At 38.0% G+C, this 15,434-nt stretch overlaps 1 long non-coding RNA gene across 1 annotated transcript; it reads left to right on the top strand.

Annotated features, from left to right (window-relative positions):
• Nucleotides 1-8,141: 8,141 nt before the first annotated feature.
• Nucleotides 8,142-14,981, top strand: LOC107689431 (uncharacterized). The gene is made up of 3 exons (XR_001634334.1): nt 8,142-8,154; nt 10,409-10,419; nt 14,866-14,981. It is a non-coding gene; the product is annotated as an uncharacterized LOC107689431 (long non-coding RNA).
• The last annotated feature ends 453 nt before the right edge of the window (nt 14,982-15,434 follow it).

Raw genomic sequence — 15,434 nt, 5'->3', positions numbered from 1 at the left:
GTGTGTGTATATGTTATTTCTTTTAGTCTCTTCTCTGTTCTCACTTTCATGCTCTTAGGTACTGCCTTCCTTGGATTCTATTGGCTATCTGTGCTGTCATTCATCATTAGTTAATTGACAACACGTTTCCTTTGCCAATGGCGTTCTTGTCCGAGAGGTTCAAAAGGAGAACGTCAGCGGGAAGACGGGGCTGACGTTTTGTATTGTGACTGTTGTGTGCACTCGTGGAATTTGTTTGTGTTGCGCTCTTGGGTTTTAACGGCTGGCGATGCTATGTCGCTCTGTGATCGGATGTCTTTTTCAGCTCGCCGCTGGTTTGGAAGACAAGGAAGGAGTGGAGGAGTTTAGGAAGTCACGTGACCTACATACCTGCACATTGGGATATTGGATGTATAGACACACTAGTTTATTTGTGTGCGCTTTTCTTGTATGTTTTGATTTTGTATATTCAGTGTAGTTTATGACGCGTTTGCGTTGAAGATTTTTTTTTTCTTTTCTTTAATAGTTTAGGGTTTTTGGGGTTTAGTTAGATAATGGAATTTTTATTATATTTTATTTTATGATTTAAGCGCCACTTTAACTTCCCTTCTTTTTCCTTTGTCTTGTTTGTTTTGTTCCTTGGTCCTTGGGGGCAATAAATCTTTCTTGTAGTGCAGTTTCGTGTCATGTGTTCTATTGCCACTTATTTTACCTGGCTTAGTTCTTTAATGTCAACTTAATGTTACCTCTTCTAATCCCTAGATAAAAATTTTAATTTTGTGAAATGGTTAGTTTCTGTAAATACAGAAGAAGTTTTACAACATATGCATGCTTTGTATTGAAGCTTTACTGGATATGCATGCTTTGTATTGCTTAGAAACAAAAACATTCTCTTTCTGTGCATGGAAGATCTTACATGTTCTAGTTCTGCATTAAAGCTCTAACATATTAGAACAGTGCAAATGCAATGCAAATAAGAGCTGTATGAAACAGTTTTACAAAGTGCAAGCTGTACTTCTAACATTGCATGCATGACCTAACTCTGGCTCAAAAATAAGTTTTACAGCATATGCATGCTTTGTATTGAAGCTTTACTGCATATGCATGCTTTGTATTGAAGCTGTACAGCACATGCATGCTTTGTATTGAAGCTGTACAGCACGTGCATGTTTTGTATTGAAGCTTTACTGCATATGCATACGTTGTATTGAAGCTTTACTGCATATGCATGCTTTGTATTGAAGCTGTACAGCACGTGCATGTTTTGTATTGAAGCTTTACTGCATATGCATACGTTGTATTGAAGCTTTACTGCATATGCATGCTTTGTATTGAAGCTGTACAGCACGTGCATGTTTTGTATTGCTAAGAAACACCAACATTCTCTTTCTGTGCATGGAAGATCTAACATCTTAGTTATGCATAAAAGCTTAAACACTTTAGATACATGCATATGCAATGCAAATAAGAACTGTATCAAACAGTTTTACAAAGTGGAAGTTGTACTTCTAACATTGCATGCATGAACGCTCAAAAAGAATTTTTACAGCATGTGCATGCTTTGTATTGAAGTTTAACTGCATATGCATGCTTTGTATTGCTTAGAAACATAAAATTCTCTCATTAAATACTCGTGTTGTTCCAAACCCGTAAGTCCTTCAGTACGATGACGCGAGCGTGTGGCGGCGCCAGCACTTTTCTGGACCTTGAACGTAGTTGTTACCTTGCTGTCTATGGGAGGGTCAGAGAGCCCTCAGATTTCATCAAAAATATCTTAAATTGTGTTCTGAAGATGAACAAAGGTCTTACGGGTTTCGAACAACACGAGGGTAAGTAATTAAATGACAGGATTTTCATTTTTGGGTGCACTTTTTATTCAATACTTTTTGCAAACTCCTTTTGCCAATTTATTAGCTCTGAGTATTCACCTATAATAACTGATAAGTTTGAAGAACACCTGACAAGAGATCAGAGACCATTCCTTCATCCAGAATCTCTCCAGACCCTTCAGATTCCCAGCAGATTTATGGCAGAACCTTCATTTTGTGCTCAGTGAACCATTTTTTGTGTTGGTCCTTTTGGATCATTGTTCTGTTGGAAGATCCAACCACGGCTTTCTGACCCCAAGACAAATATTTTCTGCAATTATCCAGCTGTGATCCTTGGAGAGTCTTTGGCCACTCAAAGCTATCCTCCTCACGTTGCATTAAGACAATATAGACACAGACAATATACTGTAAGCAGATTTGTAACTTTTCTTGTTGATTGGAACTCCTTAATTATTGTCCTAATGGTGGAAATGGAAATGCTTAAAGCTATTTTGTGCTATTTTCATGACTTTATATGTTGTAAAGCTCAACAATCTGTTGCTGCACAACAGAACTATTTTCTTTGTTTTTTTGATTGAGATAGCTAAAGCGAATTTGGCCTTTCTTTGGCCAAGAATTAATTACAAAGAGATTCCTAGGCATTCCTTTTTTTATTATTCGACACCTGATCTGTGCAGTTTACTTTGCTGGTGTAGCCCAAGCTCAGATTCAAGTTGAAATTAGAGCTACATGAATATACATATAGGTGAACAAAATGCACACAAATAAAAAAAAAACAGGCAAAGTGTTATTAAATAAAACTTTATTACAGTGATTTTCACGACGTTGGATAAATTGTCCTATTGAAATTTTTTTTTTTTGCAAAGTAGTGAAAGGTGACCAATTGGAGTGAATTCCGATGTTAGCCCCACCCATCTAGACCGGAGATGTTGTCCAGTAGTTTGTTGTCCAGCAGAGAACATTCTAGACCTGAAAATAAATGTGGTTAAATAACATTTTAGCCTAACATTTTAGTTTAGAGAATTGTTTTTGGAAAGATTTATGGCTGATAACTTACCGTCCTGTTAAATTAGGCAAGATTAGAAAGAATGATAAGGAAATATTACCTGATTTCTGACGCACGGATAGAGAGGTCGTCAAACTATTCAAGGACTTGAAAGACATACATATTGTGAACGTCAATCGGATTACTAAATCCATGTAAACGTGGAATTGGTGAGTTTTTCCAAGTTATTGTTATTTAGTTTATGATATTTTTCTAGCATTTGTGATCTAATGTATTGATGTTCACAGTTAACTGTGTTTCACTGTTCAATGAAGCCAACATTTTTTTGTTTAATGACCTATTTAGATGAGAGTGGGACTTATCCCGAGTTTATTGCTTGGATGTAATTTAAATTTTTTTGTGACTTAAGTGCTCTGTACTGTCCTGTATATGCAGGTCAGGGTTTTTTTTTTTGGTAGCTATTGGGTTGACGTTTATTCCTTCAACCACGGATTCTCATCTTGGATTGGGTTTCGTTGCGATGATATCGTCGACTCGACCAAAGGGAAGAAATACAGATGGCGAGCCATGAAAAGTATCAAATAAAGAGATTTACTCATCTGAACAGTTGGAGTGATTTTTAAATGTTTTTGTCTTTGATAAAGACTTGTAGATCTGAACTTTACTGGATAACTCTTTAAATGAAACTGAGGAGAAAAAAACGTTATTGATAAAAATCTGGACATTAATGGACATTTTGTATGGACATTTTGAGAATATGCTATAGGAACAAATGCGAACAAATGGTTATGATTAAATTTTTTTTCTTATGTGATTTTTCCTGTAAAATTTATAGGTTTTGAAGTTAAACATTGAAATTTAAACTGTAACATAAAAGGAAATTTAAAATAACTTAAATTAGCATTTAAAAACCTACGAGAATAGGATCTAAGCCTAAAATCCTAAAAGAAAAAAAGGTGCTCAACAAAGGGTAAAGGTAACAGAATGGTATTTTTTTTCTTTTCTAACCAGGCCTGGTGAACCATTTCGTTTCAAAAGTGTAAAGTTTTGTTCCTATTTGGAATTATAAGGTGACTGTATATATCGTTCTCTTGTTTCTTCCTTAATTCACACATTTATATATAAACATAAGTTAATATTTCTTACAAGAGTGTGTGTCTGCCTCTGCCCTAAGACGCTTAAATTTCCTAGATTTCTAAGACCCATATTCATATTGACAACAATTGTTTAGTTCTTTTCAAATTTATGATTTAATAGTGACAGCCAGGTGTTACATAATACTTGGCGAGCCAGCCAGGAGGGCAGAGAGGCAACTTAATACAGCAATATACACTGAACTTCAATTAAATTGAAACAATGGAGATTGTAGAAGAAAAAAACATTAAAATCCCAAACGCAATCCTCATCAGTGGAATAACAGGGACAGAATTAGATGAGGAGATAATCGATTTTGTGAAGGAATATGGTTCAATTGCTATAATTATTCCTTTCACTGATCCTAACACAGAATCCCAGTCAGTAATATAGAGTATGCTTCTGGTCAGGCAGTGCAAAACATCCGTGATTCGGAGGTTTCTTTTTGTGTTGTGCTCAGTCAAATACATGGGTCACATAGTTTCTGACAAAGGAGTTAGTACAGATCCTGACAAAGTAGCGGCTGTAAAAACCTGGCCAATACCAAGAAATTTGAAGGAGTAGAAATCTTTCCTTGGATTCATCGGCTATTATCGCCGTTTCATCAAAGACTTCTTCAGGAAGATTAGGCCCCTAAATGAATTGACTTCTGGATATCCACCAACCAGAAACAAACTTAAGTTGCAGAGTGGCACTAATTACAGAAATCCAAAGGAGCCTTTTGACGGAAGGTTGACCATTGCATTTCAGAATGCATTTGAGTTGATCATTGAAGAACTTACAACAGCCCCAGTGTTGGGCTTTGCTAACCCAAAACAGCCTTACATCTTACACACAGATGCGAACACAACAGGGTTAGGGGCTGCCCTTTACCAGGAACAAGAAGGGGCGATGAGGGTTATCGCTTATGCAAGCAGGGGGCTTTTCCGTAGTGAATCAAAATACCCTGCTCACAAATTGGAATTCCTGGCATTGAAGTGGGCAGTTGTGGATAAATTTCATGATTACCTGTATGGGGGTTCTTTTACTGTAGTAACGAACAGTAATCCCCTGACATATGTGCTCTCCACAGCTAGACTTGATGCAACTAGCTATAGGTGGCTAGCTGCGCTATCAACCTATAACTTCAAGTTGCACTACAGATCCGGGAAGCAGAACAAAGCTTGTCCCGAAGGCCACACGGGGCCCTGGTAAATGATGTGGTATCCAGAAAAGTGCAGGACTGCATTTCAAACTTTGTGGAGAGCCATCTGACAGACTGCAAAGAGGAGATTAGTGTTGATGTAGTGCAAGCTATTTGTGATAGTCGACTCATCCCAATGTCTGAGCCCACAAATGATTCCATTGCATTCATTCATTCTTTAACAATGCATCCAACCGCTATTCCAGATATTTACACACAGGGAGACCAATGTGGGGGGTTGCCTGTTGTTCCTCAGGTGTCCAAATCTGAAATTCAATCCTTACAAGCAGCAGATCACTGTGTCAGTTCAGCCATTGAATATATAAAAACTGGAGAGATTCCACCTACCTCAGTGAGACACATGCTCCCCAGGTTGCCTTACCTCCTAAGGGAAAAATATCGCCTTGAGTTACATGATGGAATCCTGTGTAGGAAAAGAAAACCTGGGGAGAAGACTATTTACCAAATTGTTTTTCCTGAGAAGCTCCACTCTGATGTTCTTATGGCTTTGCATGATGACCTTGGTCACATGGGCATTGATCATACTTTAGACTTAGTCAGGAGCCTATTCTACTGGCCAAAGATAGCTTTTGATGTAGAACAAAAGATCAAGACGTGATCGTTGTTTGAAAAGGAAGGTCTTACCAGAAAGATCTGCTCCACTTGTGAATATTGTGACTGCCAGGCCTCTTCAACTGGTGTGTATGGATTTCCTTACCTTAGAACCCGACAGTACAAATACAAAAGATGTGTTGGTAATAACAGACCATTTTACCAAATATGCGTTGGCCATCCCCACACCAAATCAAAAGGCTAGGACCATGCAAAGTGCCTGTGGGAAAATTTCATTTCTAACTACGGCTACCAAGAACACCTCCACAGTGATCAGGGGCCAGACTTTGAGTCCCATGTGATAAAAGAACTGTGTGAAATAGCTGGAATACAAAAGACTCGGACAACCCCGTATCATCCCAGGGGAAACCCTGTTGAGAGATTTAATAGGACATTACTGAACATGCTGGGAACTTTGGAAAACAAAAGCAAGAGTCATTGGAAAGAGTTTGTGAAACCCCTGGTTCACGCATATAATTGTACCAGGAACGAGACAACTGGTTTCAGCCCATATGAATTGATGTTTGGACGTCAGCCAAGGCTTCCAATTGACCTAGCCTTTGGACTGTCTGTTCAAGGAAGAGTGTCTCATTCCCAGTATGTACAAAATTTGAAATCCAGTCTAGAAGAGAGTTTCAAGATAGCAACAGAAAACTCAGGAAAAGTTGCAGAACGGGTTAAGACCAGATTCGACAAGCATGGGACAGCTTCACAGCTGCAAAACGGAGACGGCGTTTTGGTACGAAATGTACGTCTACGTGGAAAGAACAAGATTGCTGATAGGTGGGAAGAACAGGTTTACACTATGATGAGTCAAAGTGGGGACTTACCTGTTTACACTGTATGCCCTGAAGGGCAGTCAGGGCCTGTCCGAACCTTGAATAGGGATCTGTTGCTGCCTTGTGGGTTTCTTCCTTCCAAAGTACACAAGCATGTGTCTTTGGACCCAGAACCAAGACGCAGAATTTGTGAGAGATGAAAACGTGAATCCCCCAATAATGAAATGCTTGATTCTGATGAAGGTGAGGATTGTTACCTATATGAGATTGAGTCTTTCGGATCCCAAGGGCCACATATAGAACAATCTGATAAAATGGGTGAAGTTGCTGAGCAAAGTACAGTCCAGCCAAACATAGCTTATCCAGATGGAAACAGTGGAATTGGAGATTATGCGGCTGTGGAAAAATGGGATACTCTTGGTGACTTACCTGAAGATGAATCCATTGTTGGAAGTGACTTACCTGTAGATTAATCCACTGTTGAAAGTAACTTACCTGTAGACGAATCAGCTATCGGAAATGACTTACCTGTGAGTCCTGAAGTCGAACCTGTGGGAGAGAAAGCTAACGAGATAAGTGAAACACTTGTTCCGTTACCGCATGGTAAAGAGAGAAATGGGCAGGAAAAACGTCCCAGTGATGAAGGGTTGAGCAAAGAAGTTACCAGTTGTAACTTAGAGGATGATGATGAGCCTGAATTGAGAAGGTCTTCTAGACAACGAGAGAGCCCTAACATCCTAACTTACCCCGAGCTGGGAAACCCTCTAGTGACAAAAGTTCAGTCTCTTCTACAAGGCCATAATGTTGCACTTGTAGAGTCCCTTCAAGATCTTACTCATACAGGACAGGCTGTAGGCAAGGGCAGTGGGATCCTTAACAGTATACAACGGGACTTGCATAGATTCAAGGGGGAAGGGTGTAGCCAAAGCTCAGATTTAAGTTGAAATTAGAGCTACATTATATACATTTAGGTGAACAAAATGCACACAAATTAAAAAAAACACAGGCAAAGTGTAATTAAATAAAACTTTATTACAGTCATTTTCACTATAATTGACAATGTTGGATAAATTGTCCTATTGAATTTTTTATTTTTTTGCAAAGTAGTGAAAGGTGACCAATTGGAGTGAATTCCGATGTTAGCCCCACCCATCTAGACCAGAGATGAGCGAGTGTGTTTGTTGTCCAGCAGAGAACATTCTAGACCTGAAAAAAAGAGAAAAAAGTTTGGTTAAATAATATTTTATCCTAACATTTTAGTTTAGAGAATTGTTTTTGGAAAGATTTATGGCTGATAACTTATCGTCCTGCTAAAATAGAACGATAAGGAGATCTTACCTGATTTCTGACGCACGGATAGAAAGGTCGTCAAACTATTCAAGGATTTGAAAGACATACATATTGTGAACGTCAATCGGATTACTAAATCCATGTAAATGTGGAATTGGTAAGTTTTTCCAAGTTTTGTTATTTAATTGGTTATTTTTCTAACATTTGTAATCTGATGAATTGATGATGCAGTTAACTGTGTTTCACTGTTCATGAAGCCGGCATTTTTTTGTTTAATGACCTATTTAGATGAGAGTGGGACTTATCCCGAGTTTATTGCTTGGATGTAATTTAAATGGTTTTGTGATTTAAGTGGACTGTACTGTCCTGTATATGCAGGTCGTTTTTTTTTTGTAGCTATTGGGTTGATGGTTATTCCTTCAAACACGGATTCTCATCTCGGATTGGGTTTCGTTGCGATGATATTGTCGACTCCATCAAAGGGAAGATTTCTTCCAGTTGTAACCAGCCTGATGGCGAGCCAACCATGAAAAGGATCAAAGACACTTATTTACTCTTCTGAACGGTTGGAGTGATTTTTTAATGTTTTTTGTCATTGATAAAGACTTGTAGATCTGAACTTTACTGGATAACTGTTTAAACGGAACTGAGGAGAAAAAAAAGACGTTATTGATAAAAATCTGGATATTAATGGACATTTTGTATGGACATTTTGAGAATATACTATGGGAGTTATGATTTAATTTTTTTTCTTGTTATGTGATTTTCCTGTAAAGTTTATAGTACGGGTTTGAAGTTCAACATTGAAATTTAAACTGTAACATAAAGGGAAATTTAAAGGAACTTAAATTAGCATTTAAAACCTACGAGTAGAATAGGATCTAAGCCTAAAATCCTAAACGAAAAAAAGGTGATCAACAAAGGGTAAAGGTAACAGAAGGGTATTTTTTTTCTTTCCAAACCAGGCCTGGTGAACCATTTTTTTTCAAAAGTGTAAAGTTTTTTTCCTATTTGGAATTATAAGGTGACTGTATATATCGTTCTCTTGTTTCTTCCTTAATTCACTCTACTTCATTTATATATAAACATAAGTTAATATTTCTTACAAGAGTGTGTGTGTCTGCCTCTGCCCTAAGACACTTAAATTTCCTAGACTTCTAAGGCCCATATTCATATTGACAACAATTGTTTAGTTCTTTCCAAATTTATGATTTAATAGTTACAGCCAGGTGTTACACTTGCTTTAAAAAGTTTTCTCTTGTTCAGTAACATTTTTTTTTGTTGTTGTTGATTGCAGGCTTCTTACACTGCTATTGTTTTCCTTGGAATTATTTCTCAGTTCCATACAAATTTAAGCTTTTCCTGGTTCATTCCATGTTTTATAGGCAACCTCAGTTAGTTTAAATTAATCGAGTTTATTTTAGTTCAGGACTCCACTGTCCAGTGGCCTGGGGTGTATTCCAGAAAGCGGGTTTTGTTGGAAACTCAGAGTTTGTTAACCCCAGAAAAGGGAAACTCAGTGTTTTCGGTTTCAATAAAAGACAAAACTAAACCTCTCGGTAAGTTACCATAGTAACTTACTCTGTGAACCTAACCTGGTCGGGAGCAGGTTTTCTTCGATAAACCCAGAGTTTCTTTCGGTCTCCTCGCCCTTTTTAAAGCGTAAGCAGTTTAAATACCTCATTCATTCATTCACGCTGCAAAAATTGCTTTTATTGCTGATATTTTTGCCTTATTTCAAATACAAATATCTAAAAATTCTTAAATCATGATGCATTCTATATAACATATATACGATATTTAGTCTTGTTTCCTGGGGTAAACAAGTAAAATTAATTGCCATTAATTCAACATTGAAATACATTGTAATGTAAGGTAAGAAAAATAATCTTAATGAAAATGGAAACAAGATTATTTTTCTCACCGGACCACTTTCATTTTCATCATGCAGACACTGTAAATGTGACAAAAATGGCATGTCTTTATATAAGGGATCCTGTAGATGAGGATGCTGCATTAATTAGCGGGGAGTTACAGTTACATCAGGAGAGGATTTAATTTAATTAATTTATTTTGACATATCCACATGCATATTTATTTGAACGGTACCATTTTGAAATGGCTTGATAATATCTGGTTGCGACCTTTAAGTAACCTAATAATTAGAATTTCCTTTAGGATTTCCAGTGTGTTTGGATGCATTGATTACACACATATTCTCACCATCGCACCTTCCGAAAATGAAGCTGATTACTGCATGGAATGGAAGGATGCAAAATGGAAGGGTAGTGCGAGATATCTATGCCGTAACCACCACCACAGCTGTTAAATAAACACAAATTATTCACAGTTCATTTGGTTATCTTTATGTTCTACAAATACAAAAGCAACAAATAATTTTTTTCCCTGTTGGATTTTAATATTGGGATTGTGACCATCTCCTCTTCATCTCTCAGTGATGCTGGTGCAGGTTCTCCTCCCATTTTATGAGTCTCTGCATTCTTGCTGGCTACTGAATAGAAGTTAAATGTTTTTCATTACCCTAAGTATGAAATGTAGCATGTTGGATTAGAGAACATTTATTTATGTGAAAAAGCATTAGACTATGTGGAAAAAGCTGCTGCATATTGAAATATATATACACTGGATGATATTTATTGAATGTCAAATATTTGTAAAGTCATGTAATGTTAGCCTACACCCATTTCACGCTTGAAGCTTTAGCTGATTGAATTATGTTTTTATAAGTTATTTTTCTGCTGCCACATTTTTTTATTTTATTTTTTTTTGCCTGTGGGATACCATGAAAATGAATATTAGTTCAATAAATGACCTTTCTGTCAGTTTTCACCTGATAACATTGATTTTTAATTAAAGTTACGTATTCCGTAGTATGCGGAAGTCTTTTTGGCGGGAGCTGTTGCCATGATGAATCGTAATTTCGGAGCTCCATTAATCATGGCTTTTCACAGTCGTGGTGCACACGCTAAACTCAGAGTCAACCTACTCTGAGTGGACTGAACTAACTCTGTTCAGCTGTTCTGAAACCGAAAACTCAAGAGTTTCCAATCTCAAGGTAAGTCAACTCAGAGTTCAGGTTTTAACTCTGAGTTTGTTGAACCTCCTTTCTGGAATACACCCAAGGTTAGGTTCACAAGAGGTTTAGTTTTGTCTTTTACTGGAACCGAAAACCCTGAATTTCCCTTGTCTGGGGTTAACAAACTCTGAGTTTCCAACAAAACCCGCTTTCTGGAATACACCCCCAGTTTACATCAGGTTCACTGGTCTCACAAAGCTCGATATAAATGTTCTGTCAACTCAGAGTTTGAACCAGAGTTTGTGATTAACTCTGGAGCGTGTGAACCTGCAAGTGTGACACACGCAGCAAACAGCCAATCATATGGAGTGTGGAGAGCATCAGCAAAGCGTCATTTGGATTCACTTATCGCGAGAGTCAGTGCAATTCACTTTTATGCTGATGAATAAGAGATGTCGTTATTAAAAATGTAATAAATTTAAATGCATTTACAAGGCAGGAATAAACACTTCTGCTGCAGCAAAAGTTTGGCAACAGAAAGAAAATATATGACTGCAAAGGAATTAACTGAATTTATTTATATATAGTTTCACACAGAGCTCAAAAGAAAACATAAGTTTAGTCATTTCACTAAGGAATTGCGGGCTCTCAAAGTGGAGGGAAGGAAGTTTGAGCGCTTATACAAAAAATCTGGTCTTACTGTCCATAAGTTGATGTTTGATGAGCAGCAGCTGAAGTATCATCTTACCCTTGATTCCGCCAGAAAGGTGTACTACTCACACATGATTAATTAAGGTGCTGATAACCCAAGAAAGTTGTTTAAAACAATTAACTGGTTTTTGAAGCCTCATAATTAAAACATTAGTCCTTCTGTTGAGTTGTGTGACAAATGTCATAAGTATTTTACTGAGAAAGTTCAAGATATCCACAATTCCATTCTTGCTGGTTCTTCACTGCTGACCAATGAGTTCCACTTTACAAATTTGTTATTTAATTTTTCACATTTTGAAATTGTTGGTTCAGATGATATTTTGAAACTGGTCATGTCTATGAATCCATCTACGTGCCTTCTTGATCCTATGCCTATTGAGGTATTGAAACAGTGTGCAACATTCCTGGGTCCCTCTATTACTGCAATCATTAACAACTCTCTATGTACTGGAAAAGTTTCCTCAGTCCTCAAGCTAGCTGCCATTACACCAGTTCTTAAAAAGACTGGTTCTAATGTGGAGGATTTGTCAAACAAACAATCTCATCTTCCATTTTTGGCTAAGGTTCTTGAACGAGTTGTTCCAGCCAGTTACAACAATACCTGTCCATAAACAATATCTTAGAACCCTTTTAATCCGGATTTAGATCAGGTCATAGCACTGAGACTGCTCTAGTCCGGGTTATAAATGATCTTCTCATTTCTGCTGACATGGGGGCTTGTAGTATTTTACTCCTTGTAAAAAGGAATGGCTACTGGTAGCTCTTCTTCCTGGTTGTTAATTTGCCGGTTGATAACAAACCCACTACGGAGCGTCCGGTTAGAGACTTTACCACAGATGATCAGGTATGCGGGAATAACCCATTTATTGTCACCACAAACTCAGTACACTGAAGAAATGTAGTTTTTCATGTTTGTGTGGTTTTCTACAAATTAAAGATAAAAGAAAAATATATAAGTACAAATAACAAATAACAGTGGTCACAATAAATATAACACAATATTTGCACAAAGAATATATTAAATACAGTGATTAAACATTCAAATAAGAAAACAAATGTGCCATTATAAGGGAAGATGCGCTGCTAGAAATTACTAATAATGAGCAGTTGAAATCTGACACCTCTCAGTGCTGAGGACAGAGATGGAGCCGCTCTGTCTAGAACATTAGTGCGCATGCGCCAAAAGAGTGCTTTAACTCTCAGAAATGAGCGATACATATTAAATATATATATTAAATAAACCATATGATGATTAAATGGCAGATAGATTATGTCTTCTAAACATAACGGTAATATATGCGAGGAAACTAGTATGTAAACACAAACGAACATCTTCCACGCTAGTTCGTCTTTGTCACTCGCATACATTAACTTATAAACACTCGGAGCAGTTAAATGTTCACAAACAATGCAGAAAGCAATGGATGAACAGACTGTTACTTACTTTATAGGCACGCACACAACTTTAGCAAAGATAAATCGCTACATTACTGCTAGCATCCGTCCGCTTTCCCGATCGTTGTAACTCAGTTCAGTGGGCGGGACCGCTGACCTGCGCATCCTGCCCGGAGCGCTGATTGGCTCGCGGGATGGATGCTGCGTCTGAGTCGACTGTAGTGTATTGCAAGGGAAACTAAGACATATGAATATAACCTGTGTGTGGCCTTTTTTTACACTCCTGTTAGACATTGCTGCTTTTGACACAATATCTCATGCTGTCCTTCTTGAAAGATTGCATACATGGTTAGGCATCTCTGGTATTGCACTTGAATGGTTTAAATCTTATCTTACAAATCGCTTTCAATTTATCTGTTTGGGTAAATGTCAGTCTGAACCAACATTAGTACAGCAGGGTGTTCCGCAGGGATCTGTACTTGGGCCTATCCTGTTTAGTATTTATATGTTGCCTCTGGGTCAGATCATCAGTTTGGGTTAGGGTTTCATTTTTATGCCGATGATACTCAGATCTATCTCAGTACGCACCCTAATCCTAATCTTACAGTTACAACACTTACTGATTGCTTGGGCGAGATAAAAGCCTGGTTGCACATGAATTTTCTCATGCTCAATGAGTCAAAAACAGAACTTTTGTGTATCGGTATGCCAGCGGCTTTACATAAATGAAATCGTTCTAAAGTGATTACTGATTGTGGCTTCGCTACTTCATCCACCCAAGTACGAAATTTTGGTGTAATTTTTGACCCTCAACTATTGTTTGATGCCCATATCAAAATGATTTCAAAAATTGCATTTTTCCATTTAAGAAACATTGCAAGACTCCGTCCTTTTCTATCATTGCCTGATACAGAAAGGCTCATCCATGCCTTTATTACATCAAGGCTTGATTACTGCAACGCACTTTATGTTGGTCTATTAAGATAAGTCTACCCATATCAAAATGATTTCAAAAACTGCATTTTTCCATTTAAGAAACATTGCAAGACTCCATCCTTTTCTATCATTGCCTGATGCAGAAAGGCTCATCCATGCCTTTATTACACCGAGGCTTGATTACTGCAATGCACTTTATGTTGGTCTCCCTGATAAGTCTATTAAGAAATTACAATATATTCAGAATTCAGCTGCTCGGGTACTAACGCATACAACTGCCCGTCAACATATTACTCTGGTACTGCATAACATGTATTGGCTTCCTATTCAAGCGCGTATTGATTTTAAAATCCTGATGTTAACTTATAAAGCTATTCATCGGACTGCCCCTTCCAGTTTAGTTGCTCCTTATACTCCCGCTCGCTCTTTGCGCTCAGCTGGGTTGTGTATCCTTCAACAGCCTGCATATAAATTAAAAACTATGGGTCGTAGAGCTTTCTCTGTCTCAGCTCCACGATTGTGGAATGCTCTACCAGCCGGAATTAGAGATTTTCCAACTTTGAATTGCTTTAAGAAATTTTTACTTATCTTTTTAAAGTTGCTTACTGTAACTGAGTATGTTTATACTGTTTTTATTGTGTGTTTATCGCTGTGATTTTATTATGTTTGTGGTTGTGCTATGGGTTAAGAAACCCATGCTTGTTGTTGTTACCCATGCTTGCAGTTGTAGCGCTTTGGGTTAAGAAAAGCGCATAATAAATAAAATGCATTATTATTATTATTAAATAAACATTACACTATCAGAAAAAAGAAAAAAAAAACAATTCTATTTTATATTTTTACTAGAGCCCGACCGATATATCGTTTTGCCGATATTATCGGCTGATATGAGCCTGTCGCACATATATCGGTATCGGCGAATATGCCGCCGATATGAATTTTTTTTTTTACAGAGCACATAATGCAGATAAAAGGCTTGGAATTGTGTAATTACTTAGTTTGTCCAGCAGAGCGCACTCTATTGTTTGCTACTGCAGACTTGGATGAAACGCTTTAAAGCTTAGTCTATGGAAAACCATTGAAACTTTGAACGGCCATATCTCCGTAATGGCGCAGCGAATCCGCACCAAATTCGGGGGATCCCTTCAGCTCGAGGAACCCTCTTGTACACTTGAATCGAGTGTACATCTAGAGGCCCGCTTTCGAATGAGACCACCCCCGCGTCGATAGCCCCCGGGGTTTGGGAGTTACCGGTGGTTAAATTCGCGGTCAGGCGCCGACCGATCAAGCGATCCCGGGGGGCTACCGACAATCAGAGGGTGGCGTTCGAGAGGGCTGCTTGAGCTGAAGGGATCCCCCGAATTTGGTGGAGATCCGCCGGCGCGTTCGTGAGATAGTGACAACAGTCAACACGTTCACTTCAGTAAGGAGGTCACTTATTCAGGCAGCAGCATTCAAGCGTTGTCTTGTGCCCTGCGAAATGGACTTCACATGAAATTCCGCCATGATTCCAGTTCCAAGGAAACGTACACGTTACATTCAA

Source organism: Sinocyclocheilus anshuiensis, unplaced genomic scaffold (genome assembly GCF_001515605.1).
Source record: "Sinocyclocheilus anshuiensis isolate Anshui unplaced genomic scaffold, SAMN03320099.WGS_v1.1 scaffold1621, whole genome shotgun sequence".
Taxonomy (NCBI): Eukaryota; Metazoa; Chordata; class Actinopteri; order Cypriniformes; family Cyprinidae; genus Sinocyclocheilus; species Sinocyclocheilus anshuiensis.
Note: the sequence above shows the minus strand (reverse complement) of the source record. Positions and strands in the feature narration are given on the sequence as shown.